Source organism: Liolophura sinensis, chromosome 9 (genome assembly GCF_032854445.1).
Source record: "Liolophura sinensis isolate JHLJ2023 chromosome 9, CUHK_Ljap_v2, whole genome shotgun sequence".
NCBI lineage: Eukaryota > Metazoa > Mollusca > Polyplacophora > Chitonida > Chitonidae > Liolophura > Liolophura sinensis.
In genome coordinates this window covers 10,619,153-10,642,715 of record NC_088303.1, presented here as the reverse complement: position 1 = coordinate 10,642,715, position 23,563 = coordinate 10,619,153, and the positions used below count along the sequence as shown (strand labels likewise).

Genomic DNA, 23,563 nt, shown 5'->3' with positions numbered 1-23,563 from the left:
ACAGTCTTGAGCGATGTTTGTAAACACAAGGCATGTTCTAGGCGACTGAGTGACATCAGCATTCAAAAAACCCAATCTGTTTGTATATAGGTAGGGTCTTTTAAGTGATCTTGTATGAATCTCATTGAGATCACTTGCCTTTTACCAACACAGTATGCTCGCTGAGCCCTCCTGACGAGAGACAAGTGCTGGTATTGCGGTCTCCTCTATTCAGATAATGGCCGCCGATTTAAAAAGTGAAATACTTTTGAACACTGCATGAAACGCTGGCCTGTAAGCAGTCCACCAATCAGTGAAATTAATACCCAGTTTTGACTTAGGTGGCAATAGAAGTAATACTTAATATGAATGTCTACAGTTTGCAGCCATCAAGGCTGATGGAAGTTTCAGTGCTCTGTTTGCTCCTGTCAGATGAATCATTTCAATTAACTCCAACATGTCGTGGGAGTGTACTCTGGTATAACTCGTGTGTCTGCATAGATGTTCAGGGGAGTGGATATGGTTGGAGTCTTCGATCGAAGCCCTTTCCTGTTTATTCCATTTAATATTGTGAGTGTCTTCAACTTGGTCAGTCTAAGATCTGGGTTATGTTATTCTGGAGAATATAATATCCGCATTAATGTCCTGAAACGTGTAACAAGAGTAACAAGATGATTGCTGTTTATAAACATAGAATGTAATATAATTAAATTCGGTAAATATACAGCTGTATTATCAGACTATCACTCTGCTGGCACTACTCTGCTCTTACTCCCCGTGCTGTAGTAATCTGTTCCCTTTGCACTGTTTTCATGTTATCTCGATTAAATCTGGCCATGGCGGATCCTGATAAGCAATTCTAAGCCAGTGACGTGAAATAATTTGTTATTAAATACCTCAGTATTTGTCACCAAATTCTGCTTAATTTATTTTATTTATTTATTTGAATGGTGTTTTACGCCGTAGTTAAGAATATTTCACTTACACGACGGCGGCCAGCATTATGGAGGGTGGAAACCGGGCAGAGCCCGGGGGAAACCCACCATCATCCGGAGGTTGCTGGCAGGCGTTCCCACGTACAGCCGGAGAGGAAGTCTTGAACTCACAGCGACCCCATTGTGAGAGACTTCTGGGTCCCCACGCTGCCCTAGCGCGCTAACCGACTGAGCCACGGAGGCCCCAAATTCTGTTTAAACCATGCTAGTTCGGAGGTGTGTATGTTGCTATTATTTTTGCATTTACATAAAGTGTTCAAAGTTGCAGTGATAAGTTGCCAGTGATTAGTTTCAGTGATACGTTGCCAATGATAGGTTACCAGTAATAAGTTCCAAGTCATAAGTTGCAGTGATAAGTTGCCATTGATAACTCTCAGTGATAAGTTGCCAGTGTTAAGTTGCAGTGATAAGTTGCCAGTGATAAGATGCCAGCTATCACACATGGCGTCACACATACATCAGATGACTGAATGCTTGAAATTTAGAATCGCCAAAGACCTGCCCCCACTGAAGTATCATGTCGGAGAAACCAGACATGACACCCCACCCAGTCACTTTATACTGACACCGGACCAAGCAGTCCTGTCTCCTTGCTCTACCCTCTCAGTGCTGAGCGCCAGGCGAGGCAGCAACAAGTACCATTTTCAAAGTCTTTGATAAGACCCGCCCCGGGTTTGATCCCGGGTCTCCCAACTTCGAGACGGATCGACGTTCTTTTTTTTTTTTTTTTTGATTGTTGTTTTACGCCGTACTCAAGAATATTTCACTTATACGACGGCGGTCAGCATTATGGTGGGTGGAAACCGGGCAGAACCCGGGGGAAACCCACGACCATCCGCAGGTTGCTGCAGACCTTCCCACGTACGGCCGGAGAGGAAGCCAGCATAGGCTGGTCTTGAACTCACAGCGACCGCATTGGTGAGAGGCTTCTGGGTCACTACGCTGCGCTAGCGCGCTAACCGACTGAGCCACGGATGCCCCGGATAGACGTTCTAGTTATTGGGCCACCGAATCAGTCACATATATTGAAGCACGGGTCATCACCTGCTTAAAACATATTTCAATCAAAATTTCATTAAAATTAAAATATCATATCTGATTTTACCGAGTAAGATGCAAAATCTTAATGACAGTACCGATCAATAGGAATAGGCTGGTGTAAATCGATAACGCAATCTTGAAAAACAAGTGTACTTATTCGTATCATATTGCACAGCCTAACTTATGTCTGTATTCTTTATCCATTCACTTCATCAAGGGACAGCTGAACATATTGAATGAGCGCACCTCTTTGAGATCATTTGCAACAAGTTGGTTAGGTGGAACTGAAGGGCCATTTCACATTATTTCACGGTACTTTGGAACAAGTCTGTGTCATTACTCACCATCACATATGAGCAACTATGTCCAGATTTACGACCAGTATAACGTGTAACAACAGGTTCAAAAATTATGTATGGGGGTAGCGTATATTGTCTCGGCCTATCTATCTCAGCTCCCATGCCACCTGCCGGTAGACATACATGTCATTTACAGTACAGCTTATATAATTGTATTCGAATAAAACAAACAACATAGAGGTAAATATATTATGTCGTAGAAACAACCCACGCGTTAAGACTTTATTTCATGCGTTAACAACGACATTGGGGGCAATGGAAGGCACAGATCAACAACTGTTTAATCTCGTCACTAGCCCCACTTGGGCTTACATTTTAAATGTTTTCAAAACTGGCTATGTTGCAAATCCATATGTTTGTAGCACAACCCTCGGTAAACTACGCCGTGGATCCTATGTGTTTTGGCAGTCTGTTTGAATGGTAGCCGGGGGAGCTGACCAGAGGGCAGGTTCCTCACATAAGGGTCGAACTTAGCTATTCCGAAGCGCCCGTGGCCGTTCCACAGATTCTCAAGGTGGCACTGAGACTGTGTCTGTATATGGAAGGTCACTTCAGCCTTTATCGCCTAGGTACACAACTTTATCAGCCATACTTCCTAGCCCATTTTGCGCCAAGTTCAACTTGTTACTTCGAACTAGAATAGGTAAACTAATTTACCTTTGAAGTTACAAGTTACAACTTGAAGCTGTGTCATGATCAAGGTTTAATAAACCTAATTATTAATGCCTGTTTAGGATACCTGCAATGGAAAATAAATATTAATCAAATGTTGTCTTATCCTTTAATTGCTGTACTATTTGACACTGTTATCACTTTGTTCATGGTAACATGAATTTCCAATAATTTGTGGTTACATATGAATGAATAAACAAAACTCAGCAATACCCTTTCATTTCATCGAATTCCTAATATACTGCAGTCTCTTTCTCTGAGGAGACTGTCGATACCAGGGTGTAAAGTGCGTTTCTATGTTCCACCCACATAAAAAAGAGTTGTTCAATCCACCCTTTAATACAGGGAATCGTCTTTGATGTAAGTAATTGCCTCTCAATGTCCAGATGCCTGTGGGTCTTCCATGTGTCATAGGAATAACGACATATAGGTTAAAATGAAGCATCGCAGTGGTAGGCATTTATTAGGAGATTCATCAACCGAGTCTACTCGCTGCATGGACAGATGTCTGTTTCGATAATTGACCGATCAGTTTGGATAAAACACAAATACGAGGTTCATGAGCCCGAACAAAGGACACGAGGAAATCACTCAGGCTGCATGTCAAATGATAATCGCTTTCGGAAGAATTTATTTAGTTGTGAAGTCGCTTTAAAATAGTGCACGCGACCCCATAAAAATAACACCGAAAACTGGAGCAGTCGTCTACCGCCTTTTATTCAAAGGTGGTATATGTAGCTATGTATGGTTGGTGAACTCCGGTACCAGTGCTGAACACATTACAATATCCCAGGAGAAGACATGGTAACATTGTTACCAGATGACGTGCGAGACATTGCTGTTTGATAAAGTGTCGGTTACTCAGTTTGTTCCAATAAAGAACATCAGCGATGACACCGCAGAGAGATTCTAGCTTCGAGCGCTTTATTGCATTTTATTACCCAGCGTGCCTCTGTGTGTGCCACCAGAGACCCTTGAGTACCCTGATGTTGCCCGATGTCCGAGCGCCTGAAGAGCCCTTGTCAGAACATTTACCAAATACATTTCTCTCCTTAAGAGACTAAGCCGTAGGAAATGTAGAGCATAGCCGGCGGCAGGCTATTGTAATCGAACAAAAACGAACATACCAAATCTTGTACACACTTTTGTAGAGCTTTACAACTATGAGCTTCACCATCTGTTACCACAAGCACGCTAATAAGCGTAAGTAAATGTCCAGTTATAAGAAATTACTAAGAATTCATGATTTCTTAGAAATTTGATAAGCTGGTGCAAGGACTACGTTCCTTTTCATATAAAACTTTATGCGTGCTTACAAAAGAACATCTACTGTACTATAATTTAGTCTCTACTTACATAAATCAAAATCGAACTGAATATTTTTGCATTTAAGCTAGTACTGTTGATTGCAGTCAGGTCTAACACAATTACTTATTTAATGGCATGGAGCATGTTAGCTACGGCATTTAGTGCGAGTTTTTGTGTTGTCACATCATAGTTGCACCCTTTCCGTTCATGTTCTTTGACTAGATTCCAGGATTCACCTGGAAACGTAATGGATTTATTTGTGACTATTTGTAAATATCAATCCCGGACGCCATAGGTCTGTCTGGGGTAAGAGGTCGTTCGGTTTGGGGACTACCTATGGCGTTGCTGGCCGTCAAAGCTTCACGAACAATGCCAGATAACGCTGTTCGTCAGCCTTAGATCTGACAGCGTTACTTGCAACGAGATCCATAACATAGTATTCCATGTCCTCTGAGATAGTTTGTCAACGAGTGAGTTTGCCTTCGTTTTCAAAATAATGAGATATAACCCCGTAGAAGATTAATTGCTTGAGGTGGCCGCCTCGCTCCTGGAAAGAGGAGGCCAATACGATTGATTTTTACAATGGCCACGGGCTCCCCCTAAGCGGCGAATTGCCCAAACCTGCCTTAGGCAAACCGCCCATAAATTCATTCAATTGACTCCCAAATTATCTTTGATAGATTAATTCAGATTATGTGTGGCCGGTTCTGTCGCATTTGCCGAAATAAGCGAGGTCAAGTGCTTCATCTGTCATCTCCATCCAACAACTCTGACCATCTTAGCCAGCCGACAACGTGTAGTGGTCAGTGTCGCCTATAGAACACAGCACTTCCCATTATATATGAGTAGATCGATGCCTGAATGATGGACCTGTGATACCTCCAAATAAAAAACCAGAAACCTTGGTTACACTAATGTCTGTCGAAGAGAAAATTAGCAAAAATTAGGTCATTTCTTGAAAGCCCTTCTTCGGGTCTTTAATGAGACGCCTTTGACAAGTATTTCTTAGGCTTTTCTTATTCCAATGAGACATCTGCTTAACCATGAAGTGATACGACCATAAAATAAACGACCTGACATATGCTGCATTAAAAAAAAAAAAAACCCACAAGCATACCTTCTATATAAGTAGTCTGAAGATCAGCTCTGCTTGATATCGCAGATGTATTTTTAGCACACGTTTGCTGCCAGGAGATGGCGGGACGATTGAAAGCATTCTTTGGTCAAAACTGGTACATGCTGTACACTGTGGATGAATTACACTGAAATCCAGGCAGCAGTGTTCGTAACGTCCTGTGGCGGTAACATAAGACATATTTACTCACGAGACAAAACTGTAAATGGGGAATGTTTGCCGCGTATGTACATAAACCTTTCTTGGAATATGTCAAATGATGACGTGTAAGTTTAGGTTGTTACTGATTTCCTGAATTATTTAAGAACAGACGTAGTTGTTGCTCTATATAAGCCAGCTCAGATATATATTCGTGTGAACACAGCGATACAGAAACGGATTTGATTCTATACCAGATTGTGTTTAGCAAATACCATCAATAAGTTCTGGACGTATTATACCACACTTTTGAAAACACAGATATTGTAGGTGTATGATCGGCGTCAGATACGGCTGTACGGATATCGTGAAATACGCGAACCACCCTAAAAAATGTAAATGATAATTCACTCACATGATGTTTTTTAAATATCTCAAAAACGGGGCAGTTGGGTTTGGTTGTACGTGGGAACTGTGTCCCTGAAGATATAGTCTGATTAGCTTCGTTTGTCTGTTCAGGTCGCCCGGAAACAACAGCCAAACAATGAAGTGCAATGACTCCCTAGGAGTCATCCTAGGTAGACGAATTATCTCCGCAAACGTACTGATAAAGGTCGTGTGTCGCCATAGACGGAATTATTCAGAAAATAAACGTATTCCTGGAATGCTAACAAGCCTTAGTTACTCATGGGCAAGATATTGTGTACAGATAAAGATAAATAATCTTTTGTATTCTTAATGACACTGTCTGGTGGTTAGTTTGTTTTATTGATGCATAACGGCCAGTTAATTAGTTTCGTCAGACACACGACGGTGTTGGAATAGTTTCCGAAAGCTCTACAGTCTGTTCTCAGCCATTACACCTGACCACTCTCAGAAAAATGGTAAATAGCCCATTCCCAGTATAATGGCACTGTTATGTCATTGTCTATTTTTGGAAACTTGTAGTGTAGGCCTACCCTTGGTAGAAATGATCTCAAAGCACGTTTGATAAAGATCAAGTTTTCGTATTCTTCTGTACGAGTATCTATTTTGGCACTAATAGGTTAATTTATGTCGGAGTCGCTTACATCTGTATATAGAAAAAGAACAAGGATACAATCGCACAGGAGTATCGTGGTGTTTAATACCATAACGGATAGATATCCATGCGTAATCCATTCAGTTAGGGAAAATCAATCTTCAAAGAAAGCATGCAACCACGAGCTATGTTCGTTGCACGTAAAGCACTGAGTGAAAAAATATTGTAAACCTAACTGGGCTGTTATACAGAGATAATTTACAGCGATATTACATAGCGACAGGTGAATCCCGGTCTATATGGGTTTGAAGTCAGTTGCTTCAGAAAGATGACACACACTGCTACGTCACGAGCACATTGTTGTATCTCAACTGCAAAGCCGTCCCTTCTGTTCCGGTTATCGCCAATTTGTCTCCACGTAAGTTTATCAGTTTCCGCACTTGGCACTGAAATAAACCCTAAGAGCACCCAAATACACTCACACAGGTTCCCAATACATTAATAATATATAGTGTGCTGGTTAAATTAGACGCTATTTCCACGCCATACTGTACTCTGTTTACAGAAAACTGCTCACAGGAACGACGTGAAACATTTCCATCTTTTGTCGTTAGCCCGGCTTATAGTCTTACATGTAGACACCACTCGACCTGAGCCATCATCTTCAGTCTCGTTTAAGCAGTCCGGTAATGGGCTCGCTAGAGAGAACTGAATATACAACACTATGAAAGCCATGAAAACTCCATGGATTTAATCGGCCTACCACCACGTGACATTCACTCACATGCTGCATGTCGTTGTTGTGGTTTAAACAGAGTACGGTTCCACACACTGGTTACAGGCACGCGACGTGACACAAGATTATGAAAACGTACAGGTGGCTACTTTTCCAGCTTTATCACTAGCTTTTAGGTTTTCGGCATTTTGCATTTCCCCAACATGTTGATCAACTTGACATGGTATATATGGGGAAAGGCTATTTACACTTGACAAGCACAGCTGTTAAGGCCCACGTTTATATTTTGTTTGCTACTCTGCGTTTTATATAGTCAGTTTCAAGACATATTCCTTACTAACGCACTCGTTGCTTACGCTCAGTTTCTGTTTGTTTTATGTGCTTGTTTCAGATCATGACTAATTCGTCTCGGTAGGACACTAAAAACGAACACAGTATGTACAGAGTTCTTTTCCGAAGGTTAAACCTACGCTTGTTGGCATAAGGTACTATACAGGGAAAGGTCATTTGATCTGTTAACATGTGGTCGCCAACCTCTTCATCGCAGTCTAGATCCAAGAGACAGAGGCAATAGAACAATTCAGTGAGTAAAACGGATGCATAGGAAGACAAGGCTAACTTATTCCTATACATACAAGTATCAATCTTTATTTTGCCACTCCTTTCCTGGATTTAATATTTGTCGAAAAGTGTATTGATCAGTGTGTAATATCTGAAAGAAATTACGTAACTCGGAGCATATTTAGTGTGTTTATCAAAAATACTTTTTTTTTGAAGAAAAACAGAAACCAGATTTACTAACGCCAGCCTTCCGTGCGAGAAAGGAATTGTCTGATGTGCAATAATTAGAAAAATCTATCCCGAAGTAGATGTTGAATTTCTATTAGCACATTTAACTGCAGGCATATAAAGCATCAACAAAAAAGTCGGCTGGTTTCTGGGTTATCGTTGTCCAGGTCTAGTGACAGCTTATCCTGTTCACGCCCCGCCAAGTTAATTATCCCTCCGCTGTTCTTGTCTTCTGTGCTGACCCGCTATAGTTCCTACCCTAAGTCGGCTTAGCCCCGCACCACGTTGGGTTTACGGTCAGACATATCGATTCCAACTGATAACAACATGAGAAGCGTGTTGACTTTTTAGTCAAGAGGCTCGCTGTTGAGTGAGTGTCAACATTTACTGGAGGACAAACCGTTCGCATTTAAGGCCGCTGAGAAAACTGCCTTGCCAGAAACCAAACCGTCGGGGTCTAGCGAATCTCGCCAACCTTTTCTTGTGTGACAGTGTTCAAGTTTACAGACTATTTATCGAACTTAAGCCCTTCCTCTGGCTAACCTGGGTTTATTCGGATAACCGAATACACACAGACAGACACATTCCGGGATTACTCCGTCTGATTAATTGATTGTCCGTAACTGCGCCCTGCCTACCTTATTATCTATCTTGTGTTGTATGTTTGACGTGTGTCTGTTTGGTGTTGATAACGGTTGACTTGGACATGTGCTGTGACATCGTGCCTTTAAATAAGACAAGGAGATAAGTCACAGTTTCCTGACACAAATGGCAAAAAATCGTGGTTTTTTATACGGGATCTTCAGACACAGCTGTACCGTAGTCATAGGGATGTAGGGGATATCCTATCAACAATTTTGTGACACCATATACCTGACATCCTTTTTACAGTTCACAGTTACAGTACATACGTGACATCCACATTTGTCGGACACCCTATACGTAACATCCTACCCACATTTGTTTTACACTCTATATGTGACATCCTATCCACATTTGTCTGATATCCTATACGTAACATTCTATTGACAGTTTTCTGAAACATTACACGTGACATCGTGTTCGCAGTTTTCTCACACCCTGTTCAATGTACGGGGTACGGGATGTTTTCTGACACCCCCTACATGTGACATCCTATTAACATTTGTCTGACGCCCTATACGTAACATCATATAGACATTTGTCTGACATCCTATACGTGACATCCTATATCCACAATTTTCTAACAACCTATACGTGGTATTCTATCCAGATTTGTCTGACGCCCTATACGTGACATCCTATCTACATTTGTTTGACAATCTATAGGTAACAACCTATCAAAAGTTTTCTGAGACCCTACACGTGATATACTATCCACATTTTTTGACGCCCTATAGGTGACATTCTATCCTAGGTGGTTTCCTTTACACATTATCAAGATTTCCTTCGTGAAGAGAACATGTCTTGGAAGTGAATCAGACACGCTAACTGTGAATCGCGTAGAAGGAAAAACATTCAGACGTGTTTGCTTGTTTGTTCACGTGACGAGAGCTTAACACAGTACTCAAGACAAATCATCTTAATGTGACGCCCTAGAAACCTTGATGATAGGCTGGGGGTGTGTATGTATGGATGCTTGGGGTTTAGCATCGTAATGAACAATTTTTCAGTCATATAACAACGAGAGGTTATTTGGTGTGATTACATATATTTGTTCTTCTTGTGACAGGGCGGGTTCATGCCGCCAAAGCACTGCCTGCTACTAAAGTATCATGACGAAGACACAGACATGACACCCCACCCTGTCACATTATACTGACACCAGGACAACCAGTCATGATTTCGTGCTCTGGCCTATAGCATTGCTGAGCGCCAGCAACAAATAGCATTGTTAAAGTCTTTGGTATGTTCCGACTCGGGTTCGCGGACGGTCTGTCAAATTTGGCCACCCAAGCGGTCCAGGCTCAAAGTATGGTCATTCAATTGTTTGGTCAAAAGTTATTCTTGTTTCGTTCTTAGTTTGTGTCAGCAGAGGCCTGCCAGGTTTTAGCGCTATGATAATTAAGTACATATGCTAATAGAATAGCACGTTACCAAACAGGATTCGGTGCTACTCTCCAATCCCTGTTAATTACTTTTGGTAATAAAACCTCGCCTCATTACAGCCGTGTTTGCTCATGATGGGGATAAAACAGGCGAGTGGTTTTTGTGTTTTAACGACAAGAAAAGAGGATCATGGCAAATCGCAGCTTTCAAACGAGCGGCTTGGTCTACAGGAGATTAACCTTGAGGACCTATAACGATTGTGTTGGTGGGAAAAAAATAGGCATAAAGGGTTTGATTTGTGGATGCTTTGAATGGCATGCATTACCGTACTGACTGGTTCTCCCGCAAGGTTAATATTTGTATCGTTTGGATGTGAAGCGACCCGTGGTATACTGACCGCATCGGCTTACCGGAGGCTCCAGAGTAGTGACCCGATTCTCCACAATATTGTCGCAATAGTATTTGTACAGGGGGACAGTTCGAGATGCTCGTTACTTAATGTAATTAATTAGTCTGAATGGTAGAGCTATCAGGTTCATTCAAAGGATAATGGGACTTTAGGTGTATTATCGACCCCGGAGTCATGGCTCTGTCTAGCCTTTTAATGCGATCTGATCGGAGAGTCAGAGGCCCCGTGACACTTCGCTGAAGATAGTAGCAGTAACCTATGAGAATCCTTTCCATACCTTTAACCCTGACCTAGTGCGTTGCTTAAAGCCTCTACCGTTTCTGAGGTAGCCCAATCCCGAAAAATAAATATTCTCTAAATGGCAATTTATTACCGATGATGCAGAAACCTGGCTCAACCAATGAATTTATCACTGAAGTTGGACTACGACCAGGACAGCGAGGTGTAGATACCCTTATACTGTCATTACCAGGAGCCGCGTGGCAATACAAGATATAGGCCCTTCCAATAATACCAGCCCCAAGATAATAAGACTTTTCATTACACATTTATACTAGGTCATTATCCATTAAGAAATCGCAACAATACAGCTAGATAAAGGTTGAAGGCCAAGTTGTTCTTTACAAAGCTGTCCTTAAGAGGTACTATTCGAAACGTACACGGCGCTTACCTTAATTGGGAGGGACTCAAACAAACATTTTATGAGTCACCTTGGTGGTATAAAGCAATTCTTTACTGCGTTACAATTCGATGTTATGAGATATAACTGTGAAACAATTTCCCACTGTGAGGCAATAGTGAACGGTTAGGTATTGTCGTGTTGTAAATCAATTTTATACAGTATACTATAGTACTGTGAAGCTACTCAGTAGTTTGATTTCATTCGATAGTGAGCAGAAATACAATGATGAAATATTTGATTTATTTCTTTTATTAATGTTTTATGTCCTACTCAAGAATGTTTGACATACAACGGTGGCCAGTATTCTCGCAGGACTCTCCGCACGGATAAAGTCAGCAATGAATTCGTTGGTGAGAGAGCCCTAAGTCATCAGTCTGCACTAGCACGCAAACGACTAGTCCACGAAGGACCTTATTATAAAATAAGGCCAATGTGCGGCAATACCATAGTAACACAATTCGGTGTAATGAAGTAATTCCATACTGTAAAGCAATACGCCACAATATAACGTACATCATGAATAGCATGATACCAAAATGGCAATACACATCCAGGTGCATAATGTAAAGCATGATATCATCATGGCAATACACAGCCTGGTGGCATGATGTCATCATGCCTAGACACACCCTGGTGCATCATGCAAGTCATGATATCATCATGACAACACACACCCTAGTACATCATGAAAGGCAAGATACCATGATGCCAATACATATCCTAGTACATCATGTAATACCGTGGCTTGCATGATGCAACCGGGTGTGTGTTGTCATAGTGATACCGTGGCTTGTATGATGCACCAAGGTGTGTGTTGCCAAGACGATACCGTGCCTTGCATAATGCACCAGGGTGTGTGTTGCCATGGTGATATCGTGGCTTTAATGATGCACCAGGGTGTGTGTTGCCATGGTAATACCGTAGCTTGCATGATGCACCAGGGTGTGTGTTGCTATGATGATACCGTGGGTTGCTTGATGCACAAGGGTGTATCTTGTAAAGCATGACATCATTATGGTAATACACATTCCGGTGGATCATGTAAGGCATGACATCCTCATGGCAATACACATTTCGGTGGATCATATAAGGCATGACATCCTCATGGCAATACACGTTCCGGTGGATCATGTAAGGCATGACATCCTCATGGCAATACACGTTCCGGTGGATCATGTAAGGCATGACATCCTCATGGCAATACACATTCCGGTGGATCATATAAGGCATGACATCCTCATGGCAATACACGTTCCGGTGGATCATGTAAGGCATGACATCCTCATGGCAATACACATTCCGGTGGATCATGTTAGGCTTGACATCCCCATGGCAATATACATTCCGGTGGATCATGTAAGGCATGACATCCTCATGGCAATACACATTCCGGTGGATCATATAAGGCATGACATCCTCATGGCAATACACATTCCGGTGGATCATGTAAGGCATGACATCCTCATGACAATACACATCCCGGTGGATCATGTAAGGCATTATCTAGTTTACTGGCACAATCTACTTTTTGCAACATAGTTTGGAATACATGTACGTACGTTTTTATGGTAACCAACCTGTTTGACTTTTCTATTGGTAATATATAGTTGGGCAATATACAGGCGCATTTATCATGTACAGACTACAAGTATAAAACAACCATACATATACTTTCATCATCTCAGAATAAACCTTAAATGTTAAGCTCTCAGAAACAGCAGGAGGTAAAGTGGCACCAGTAGGGGTAATAAAAACGATAAGAATCTTTGACAGGGAAGCACGGTACATTACGTAATCCAATCTGATCATTGTTAATATAATTGTCACGCTCTTCGTATTCCAAGAAGAAGCTGCCTCATTCCTATTTGTAATGACGGGTCGGAAGCCAAGTGGATTCCATTTAGGCATTTGTCCACCACTTCTGTTGCTATGTACGCACAGCAGTGGGCTCAACAGAGAGTTGGATGCTGTTCATGTTTCAGGAAACAGCTTAAGATGCATAGAGATAAGTGCCGGGTCAAGAGCATTGCAGTAAGTCGTTGTTCATGGCATCAAAACAAGTGACGGCCATCTTGAAATCGTTTCAGGAGAAGCAGTCAGAATTCAACGGATCCTCTAAAAAGCTCTTGGCTAAACTTCCAATTACACTGAGGCGGTATTTTCTAATTGTCCTCCCTGTGGCCCCAGTCATTCATTCTGGAGGAAGCAGCCCGTAGTAAATCACCGAATTAAAGCCGTTGCTAACAGAGCCAATCAGTCCCATGTCGGCATGGTTAGCTCCACATCTGATGCCATAGGTCGATCTCATCAAGGCTCCTCACATTCACTTTGCTACGTCACTCTTTGCCCTACCATGCCACTTTCTAGCCAGGAGTCTGATATGCTGGGGATAACAGCCTCGGCCTCGACCCCCTCCCCTTTCTCGCCTCCTCGTCTCACTCTTCTAACCATTTACCAGATTTCTCTACATCCCAGTTAATGGACATTACACAGATATCATGCGACAAATGTCGGTGATAGCAAGTGATCATTCAAATATGGTACACGTTATCCAAGAGACCAAAGCATATCGTTTGCTTCTTCACATTTCATGTGCTATGTTTGACCAACTCAAGCAGCTACATGACTTCGCTAACTTTGTTCTTTTAGCCGTTAAAAAGTAGACTCGGTTGTCGGAGATTTCTTTTATAATTCATGCTTATACAATACGATAAAAGCAAAACAAGCAGTTCAGAAATGTTATTATGTTGACACATTTGATCTTCAAAATGAATTTGCCATTTGGTAGAATGTCTTGAAACAAGAATGGGAATTGCCTTTTTTGGGGTGGGGGGGGGGAGTACTGAAGGTCAGGCAGGACGTTACTTCGCTGAAGCATTACTTAAAGCGTATGCAAACAGCTTTGCAGTTTTTGTTCTTTTTACGGAGATCTGAATGTTCGTGATGCAGGCTTGTAGCTCCAGCGCTGTATTTTTTCATAAAGTATCAGACCATCCATGTTTGTTGCCTGGGGAATAACACACTCGATCCAGATTATCTTCACTTGCCTTGGGAGGTAGGCTTAGATCACGGCCATCCCACTATCGTGTAAACTATTTGTTCCTGTGGTGTGTGAGGCGTTTTGTAGTAACCGTCAAAAGCCTGTCATTTACTTACGTTTTATTAATTTATTTATATAATTGGGGTTTTAGGCCGTACTCACTTACACGACAGTGGCCGGCAAACCGGGCAGAAGCTACGATCATCCGCAGGCTGCAGGAAGACCTTCCCACATACGGCCGGAGAGTTTTCTTCTCTCATAACATCAACACATTTTTTTTTTGCATTAAGTAATTCGAAGCACCAGTTTTAGACCCTTTTAGGGGGCAATGAAAGTTGTTAATAGTACAAAAGTAACTACAATAAGAATGGTAATATTATCAATAATATACACCAATTGGCACGATACTTGTGTCTAAGGCATGGCTTCTATCTATTCCCCACCTTGGTATTACCATAACTCACTGTGGGTGTTACATTGTATGGCCACGATGTGAGTGGTGCTAATGGCGCCACGATGTGAGTGATGTTAGTAACGCCACAAAGTGAGTGGTGCCAGTAGCTGAGGATTAAAGCATCAGATAAGACCGCTACAACAGAATATTTTCTCCCACCTGCACGTCATGTAACCAGTCAACCATTAATTAAACAGGTTTAGTAATCTTAAAAATATATTTGACGCCACTTTGACACGATCATAATCAGTCCCGGCAAATTGTCTGAAAGGAAAACATTAGTACAAAGTGTCAGTTGAAAGACCAGTAAGTACTCTGCAGGAAAATGGTTTGATTATTTTTTTCTTTAGATCTTCCACATGTTATTAACACATAGTAAACACACTCTGCTAGATTTCTGGGCCCATGCTGTTGTTCAAAAGTGTATAAGCAGTTAAACCTAGAATTAACTTTAGTCTGGACTAAAGTCCCAGTTTTGCATTAGGTCAAAACCGGTATTAAGATTTAAGTCTAACTTTTAATACATCCTTGAACAATGGGACCCTGCTTTTCAAATGCATGTACAGTGGTACATATATAGCTGTGAATGCATTCGCCAAAATGGACCTTGAAACGAACTGTTTTAAGAAAAATATGGATGTGATCTCACTGATGCCAACTGGGTCACACCAGAGCACCACTGAAACTAATGTTTTAAAAGCATTTTACTTGTTTCTAAAATAAATATAGAGCTATCTTCTGAGCTTTAATGGTCGTTCATCTAACATATTCGTCACGTTACACGCAGTACTTTCTATCCCTTGAACATCGTGCACTATACGTGTACTTTAAGAAACTGACTTCATAAACAAAACAGGCGCGCGGAATGCAGCAAACATCAAAGCATCAAAGGCACGTGGAACGTAGTAAACATCAAAGGAAAGAACTGTGGATGCGCCAGATAAACAATTCTGCTTTTTGGCGCATTTGTGAAGTGTTGTTAATTTAGAAATATGTTCATCTGTTGGCGACATTTTCCCGCAGGCCATATTGTGGCAAAATAAGGAAGCAGAAGCATTTCCTATCTATAAATATATATGCACATATTCCTGAAGACCTAGACTTTCACAGACCGCCAAGTTTATGAATGTTTTATACAGTCATTTGTTTTTATTCTCCTGGTGCATCTTAAGGCTGTTTTATCTGTCACGAAAGGAAAACATTCGCATATCTGGCGGGCGCATATATCCGTGCGTACAGTTTAGGAACAGAAGTTCGGTGAGATTACCAATAACCCCTGACATCTTTCTGCAATTCAAATGCAGAAACGATTCCTCGTCAAAGACATAAGAGGAGGGTTGATGGATGACGGAGGGGCCCCATGGTATTGGCGATGGTAATTCTAACTACAGTCATACCGCCAGTGACGCAAAATTCCTCATTGCTTAAGATGTCTGGAATCCTTCTGCTGGTCGCCGCCTGTACTCTTTCTAATTGTGCTTAATATAATGACATCCTCGGAAGGTGTACGAGCGATTGGCAACGAACAGGAGCTCGTGTCTACGCTCTACACAATTTACACCGACAAAACGACATTTAAAACCGAACTGGTGTTCACTTATAAATAGCATCATATTACGAGCGTCTGGCGTAGTCAATTACGGTCTGTGATATATGACTCCATCCAGGCACAAATATCATTTAGGCCTTATAAAGAACCCGATTATACAGACTTTTTTTTACTGCAACTCAGAGAAAATACGGTGGCCATCAGAAAGCTGTTCCGGGCAATGCACGGGAAGGTTTGTGAGACTGGTCTCGTGATAAAGTCAACAAGGTTTTCTCCTGATCGATGGTGTAGCTAACTAAAGGCAGTGGCGGCTAGTTTGCGGCCGTTTGCTGTGCCGATGGTCCTCGGTGATAGCGGGCGGAATGACGATATTGACAAAACTTGCCGATAAAAACCGTCAAACCATTTTGAGCTACAGCTGTTACTATATAATCTCTCGTCCTCTTTCACGGGTTGATATCGGAGCAAATTCCCGAGTCAACGCTGTCAAATTGGTACCGTGTTCTTAAGCAGCGCTATCAAAAGCACTTTTCCGTTTGAAGTGCAATCGAGAGAATCGCAGCAACCAAATGAAGGGGGGCAAAAGCCGAAGGGCCAAACTCCAATCCAGAGGATGACTTCTTTGACAAGATCTCATCGGCTTGATGGAGTTCCCTTTTAACGTGCCAATATACAAGAGCCGCGACACGACTGCAAATAGTGAAGACAATACCCCATCGATTAAATATCCTTACCATACATCAGACTGACAAGGCGTGAAAACGGAGAAATTCTATCCTGCCCAAATGAATGGAAGAACGCTGAAGGAGTGGATTTCGTTGAAAGGTGTCATGGTTGAAGAGTCATGTCTGACACTTGTCTGACAGTCATCGGAGTATTGCCCTTGAAGAAAAGGACAAAAGCTCCAAACGTAAAGATGGATTGGCGGTCTAAAGGCTGACCATAACAGTGTTGTACACAGGATTGGACACTTATACTTCATCAGCAAATACATGTAAATACTGAATCTTGATTAGTTAACCGAGAGCGTATGTAAAACCCATGCTTGCGTTACGAGATCAGTTTCTGTCGGCGTCTTTTCTGTACGTGTGAAATTCATTTATTGCTAATGCACTCATTCATCTGTAGCAACATGTGTTTAAACGGAAAAATCAAATTAATCAGATTAACCATACATGTATTTTATTGTGTCTATCATTTTCAAATAATACTGGCATAATATGCAACTTTCGTTAAATTTTGCAAATGAACGTCGTCATCTATAAAATGCGCCATAGCTGAACAACACATCTCATAAAAATCTGGAGAAATATGAACTCTTTAAATAAAGTGTCTGGAACAAAGAGATTTTACACCCATACCCGAATACACATTAACTGACAACAACATGGACCCAGCTTACTGAACTTTTTAAACAAAGAATGTTTTTTAGTCTTATTTGTCATATCCAATGTATGTATGTAGGTGTGCCTGTTTGTATGCATGTATGCTTGGGTTTTTACGTCATACTTTTTCAGTCATATGACCACGTGGAGTCATTAGTTGTGTGTACATACAGAGAGTCTTCTTGTGGCTTGGAGAGTCCATGCAGCCAACGTAATGCCACCACTGGTGCAACATGCCGAACACACGAGGCATGACATTCATCCAGCCACACTGTACTGACACTGTTTCCTGTTTTCTTGCTCTGATCTCTCTATACTCAATATCAAGCGAGGCAAGAAGAAGTGTCATTTTCGAATGACCCGAACAGGGTTTCATACCAGGTTTCCCGACTTCCATTCGAACGTTCTAACCATTAGGTCACTGAGGCGGTCCAATGAAAAGTTATCTGTTTTGCAAATGTGAGTGGAATAAAAGGATCATGCTTTCAGTATGTTTGTCACAATCACACACACACTCCAATCCTGTCCGACAAGTGGCTTGCAAATACTGTATATAAGTAGTTTGATGTCAGGTAAATTAGGCTTTCCACCAAAATCAACCAGGGCCGAAACTTTGATCGTCTGGCTGATAATGAACCTTTTTTGGACAATGGCAACCGGTTTAGAGTATGGTTAATGTTAGCAGATAACCGCAACCCAACTACAGGAGCTGTAATGGGGCCTGTGCTTTCAAAGATCTCTTTTTGTTCAACGAAATAAGGGTGGAAAGAGAACATCCGGGTAATGGAGACCATTGCTGATCTCTGACAGAGAAGAACATTTTGCCTGTGGCAGCGATGCCCTGTCTGTCCAATCTTGAATACATTGGCCAGTATTGCATCTTAGCTGGCATAAGGCAGTCAGATCGTGGGTCATGCCATGATTTCTGGAATCTCAAAGCGACACTGAATTCAGACACACAAGACTCTCAATTATGTATTTCAAATAAACACAAACCGTCTGCAGTGAAAATGAATGCTTAGCCCCACAGCCCTTCATGCACTGTGAAATCTGTCATACTCGGCTAACAGGCAATTATATACACACCCACAACCTCTGAGAAACTTTTTCAACCATACTGATGTTGTTATTCTACATGATAAAGAAGAACTACATTTTTTAAACGTTTTCAGAACTTTATTCATTGTTTACCCTGTTGGTGTGTAGTAAGTATAGACTATTAGCTGCTAATGTCTTATACTGGGAATTACAACGGATGTTTGTTCCTGGTGTGCATAGAAATATATATGTCTATCTCACAACCGTGTTTTCCGATTTCACTGAGAATCAACACAATAAAATGCAGAAGCCGAATTCAACAAGATCTCCGACCGAAGTCAATTCACTCCAGTGTGGTGTGCATAGCTATACGTGACAGATGGGAATGTTCGTCAGCAAAATGCCGAGAGACCGTGGTTTACACCGGGAACTCCGGTTTCTTCTTCTCATAATGCTGACGGCTGAAGTATGGCCATCAAGAACAGTCAAGTTTAAATGTATAAAATAAAATAATGTACGATGATTATGCTTGTATCTAAAGCGTTGATAAAGTGGTATGTTTACATAGTATGAAAACTGTATCGAAAAGAACAGAAAACATCAGACATCTTAGTGGCATTCCACTTTTCTGTCAGTGTTTTAGTTGAGCATGTGGGTAAAGCTGTATAGTGAATGGCAAACCTCAGAAAGACACCGTTCCTGACTACGGTGTAAACGCCAATCAAGAAAAATCCAAAGGTGAGTAAGGATTTCGAAGGAACCATACTGCTTTGTCTTGTAAGCACAAAAAGTCAGTGCCCAGACCAGCCAGCTTTAATACACAAATATAAACTCAGCTATGAATCTCCAACCTGGCACAGACAACAGACAGCTTCTTCCAGAAGGATAAACATATGGTTAACGATGAAAAGCATCGGCTTCTTTTCTCCAGGGTCTTTCCTCCAATCCAAGACGTAGGGGACAGTGGGGATACGGGCGCTTATTAGCCTTTCTTTGGAAAATAAGTCCCAGTAAATACCGGTACCTGTAATGCTCCATTGTTCAGTGCCTTTTCTTTGAACATCTGGGAAATGAGCAAGGCTTAAGAGATGATACCTAATCCATATCGCCAGAATGGTTTACACCAGGTACGCGCCTGTATGTACAGTCTTGGTATGGACTTAATTAAAAATCGTGATGATGGGATCCTTCCATTCTCGTAATCACGTGAGTATAAAGCATTAGTGATCGGGTAATTTCATTATATTAGCATACCCTTAATCGGCTAATATAAAGGGGCTTGGTATTTAGATATCCTTTCTGCAAGCCACATCTATATTTGGTAAGTCGCTGATGTATGGAAATCTTTGATGTACAGGACATCTGATATCCATATCAAAACAATGTCGTAACAGGTGAGGAACGTGATGCTAAATCTTAAATCAAAGAGTTAACAGGTGAAAGGTGTCTTATAAGTCTCATAGCTTTTGAAGAAAACAGTGAATCATCGCACACTTTACTCAGTGTATGAAATTCATATCCATGTTGCTTTCATACATAAATCCTAATTCATCATATCTCATTCTTAGGAACACATTTTTTTAAACATATATTCCTTTTTTAAACATACAAACATTTTTTGTATGTTGAGTAACATCAGGTAATGCACATTTAATGTAAATTTAAATGAGAATAAAGTCAAAAGTGACTTCATGCGTAGCAACTCGTCCATTCGTTGTCCATTCGTTGTTAGTAAGCTACAACCTCAAGGGAGGTCATGTCTGGCGTGTAATCAGTCGGGTGGAGCGTCATGTTTGGTGTCAGTGAGTTCGCTACAACTGGGTGGGGCGTCATATTTGGTGCCAGTCAGTACGCTACAACTGGGTGGAGCGTCATGTTTGGTGTCACTGAGTACACTACAACTGGGTTGGGCGTCATATTTGGTGTGAGTATCCTACTGTTGGGTCTGGTGCCATGTCTGATTTAATTATGCTACATCGGGGTGTGACGTCATGCTTGGCGTCAGTATGCTACAAGTGGATAGAATGTCATGTCTAATATCAGTGTCCTACAACTGGCTCCTTAGATAAAATATTTACGTTATTCCCATTAATTTGAGAGAGGGGTTAAGGAAGTCATTTTCGTAAATGTTCAAAATCCCACTCGTGAATTGTATCTCAACATGGTAAAATTTGTTCACTCGTGTAAAACTGTATTATATTCAAATTCTGTCACTAAATACCAGGTTTAGTTGTCTTATTATTTTAAATTTGTATAGACCCATTGTATATTTCAACTGTGAACGTGAACTGTGTTCACTAAGAAACTTACACATACTGGCTTGTTCACCTTGTTTTTGTATAAATAGGAATTCATTTTGTTTATCATCTTACTCTGTTGAAGGCGATAGGTTGTCGCCGCAACGTCAGTAAATAATATACATTGTCCAGTGGAACAGTTTTATAGTGTTATCTTTTATAGTATATTAACCTGGGCGTCTGACAATCTGCATGCCTATATTACTGGCATTGGACAGGCCTGATATAAAGTGTACAGACGTGCAATGTTCGAAATTACTTTGAAAGCTACGTTTATCTCTAAATAGCACAAACAATTAGAGCGTCTGTTGTTGACTTAAACTGTTCATAGAACTATTTAAACCCTAACTGGCGCATTTTCATGGGCCATTTTGAAACTACCCTTGCTTCAAGGGTGTTCTACGACGAAATGTTGCCATTGATTTTCTGTTCCTTTTGATGATGGTTTCGTTATGAAAATCACATTAAAAGAGAGTAAAACCTCTCGAGCTAAAATTATATTTATTGTATAAAGGAATCATACTGTAAAAACTGACACTGCTTAATGTCCAACAATCTCATGTAGCAAGTCTTCCATCACTGTTTATGAGATTTCGGTGACGTATGCAGCTGACGTCGTCGGTCAGTACAAGAAACGGGCACCTGCCGAGACGACCGGCCTCTTAGACAGCCTTCTTTCTCGATACCGTTACACTTTTAACGCAGTATTTGGATTCAGAGACATTTCCACGAAGAACTTAGGCGTGATTTATGCCGGTGGAATAAGAGCTAGATTCTCATAAATTGGGGAGGTTGGCACTTGGTTAGCACCCAGCGCTCTCGTATCTACGCTCAAAGCTTTAATATTTATGGGTTTTCCTGTCAGTCGTCTATGAGGGACACTCCAGGCCTCGAGCTGTATCAAGCCAGCAAACAACGTCTTAGAAGCACCGCCCTAATGCTAAAGACGCTGGGGGACAAATTGTTTGCTTGGCAATTTTTTGCGATCTCATGTAGCTAGCGGCTTACTGGACATTCGCCTACAGAAATCGTGCTTTGGAATGCCTCAACGAGCAATAAGTTTTGCTTCCTACGTAGCTTCGTCAATTCTGTTGGCAGTCAAATTGATTGTTTTCTTGTTTGCCTGGCATATAATAGTGACTTGCCCACATGGCGTTTCCGAAGAGAAGAATGTGTTTTGCCTGAGAACATCAGGCTTCTAAGAATACGCTGGTAGAATTGACGCCCGAACATCTGCTTCTCTTAGAATTACTCTACGTCTTAAATCCATTAATTTACAGAATTAAATTAAATCCAGGATCCTTGATATACTGGATATAGTTGAATATACGGATATATTTTAGAAGCATACTTATCTATTTCATGAACAGGTCGCCCTATGAAGAGTGTAAAAAATCTCCATATAACCCCCATCGTGACTAGAACAGAATGTTTGCGTAGTAACAGCGTCTACTTGTTTTCTATCGACGAGGTGTTCTCGCTCTTTACCTGTTCAAAATTACAATAATCTAAAAGTTTGGGTCGCATGAGTTGTATTAACTGTCTCTTGCCGACGGGTCACCACGCTACATACAAGTAAAATATGGAAGGTTCAGGCTCGCCAGCATGGAAAGTCACATCATTCAAACGGGCCACAAAAGCAGTAAGAGTTATATTATGCAGGAACAATGGAACTGGCAAAGGATGGAAATACATCTAGCTGGTGTAGCGAGATATTTTGTTTGCAAATTTTAAACCAATACCATCATTTACATGTTTTTTTTTCAATCTTCTCCTCATTAACAACTGATGATAGTGGGCCAGACCCTTGACAAAGATACCCTTTCAAGAGATGTTTAGCGTGGTAAATGTAATCCAGCGTAATATAGCTGGGCATTACGTGGGGAGAGGATACCGGAGCATTGTCAGCCCACAGAGTGCGTCATCAAATCAGAGGAGGGCTGATGGTTTTACTGCGGAGATGGACTCGGAGCCCATAAATGTCTTCATGCCGCAATCATAATATAGCCAACGCTGCTTGATTTACCGTCCAATTTCTACAATAAACACCCCATAAAGTGCCAAACGAAAACAAGTTATTAGCGATTTCATTGCAAAGGACTCTCGCCTGCGCATAAACATAGATAGGGGTGATAGAGCCTGGATATTGAGCGATCCGCTAGCCGGTAGGGCGCGCGTGGAACCGCCCAGTCCCGCCTGGACTCCCCTGTGGCATTACCGACTTCCATCAATTCAGTACACTGATATTTCAAGCTGGAATACTAAATGTATACTGGTCTGAATTGCTTCCCGACGAATATATATATATATATATATATATATATATATATATATATATATATACGCCAAAGGCGCCAGAGGCGTGGATGTCTTTCCGCCGGTCTTTCCTAATTTGTATGAAGAGCACTGCTTGATGGGATTAACGAAATCGTTCCCCTGACAACATCAAACTGACTGTAACTAAGTTGTAATGGTTGAAGGATTTTCTCTGTGACTCACACCGGGATT

General features: G+C 41.4%; 1 protein-coding gene across 1 annotated transcript in view; it reads right to left on the bottom strand.

The window, feature by feature from the left end:
- The window catches only part of LOC135475575 (metabotropic glutamate receptor 3-like), a 79,067-nt gene that overhangs the window by 38,366 nt on the left and 17,138 nt on the right, over positions 1 to 23,563 (bottom strand). The window lies entirely within an intron of this gene.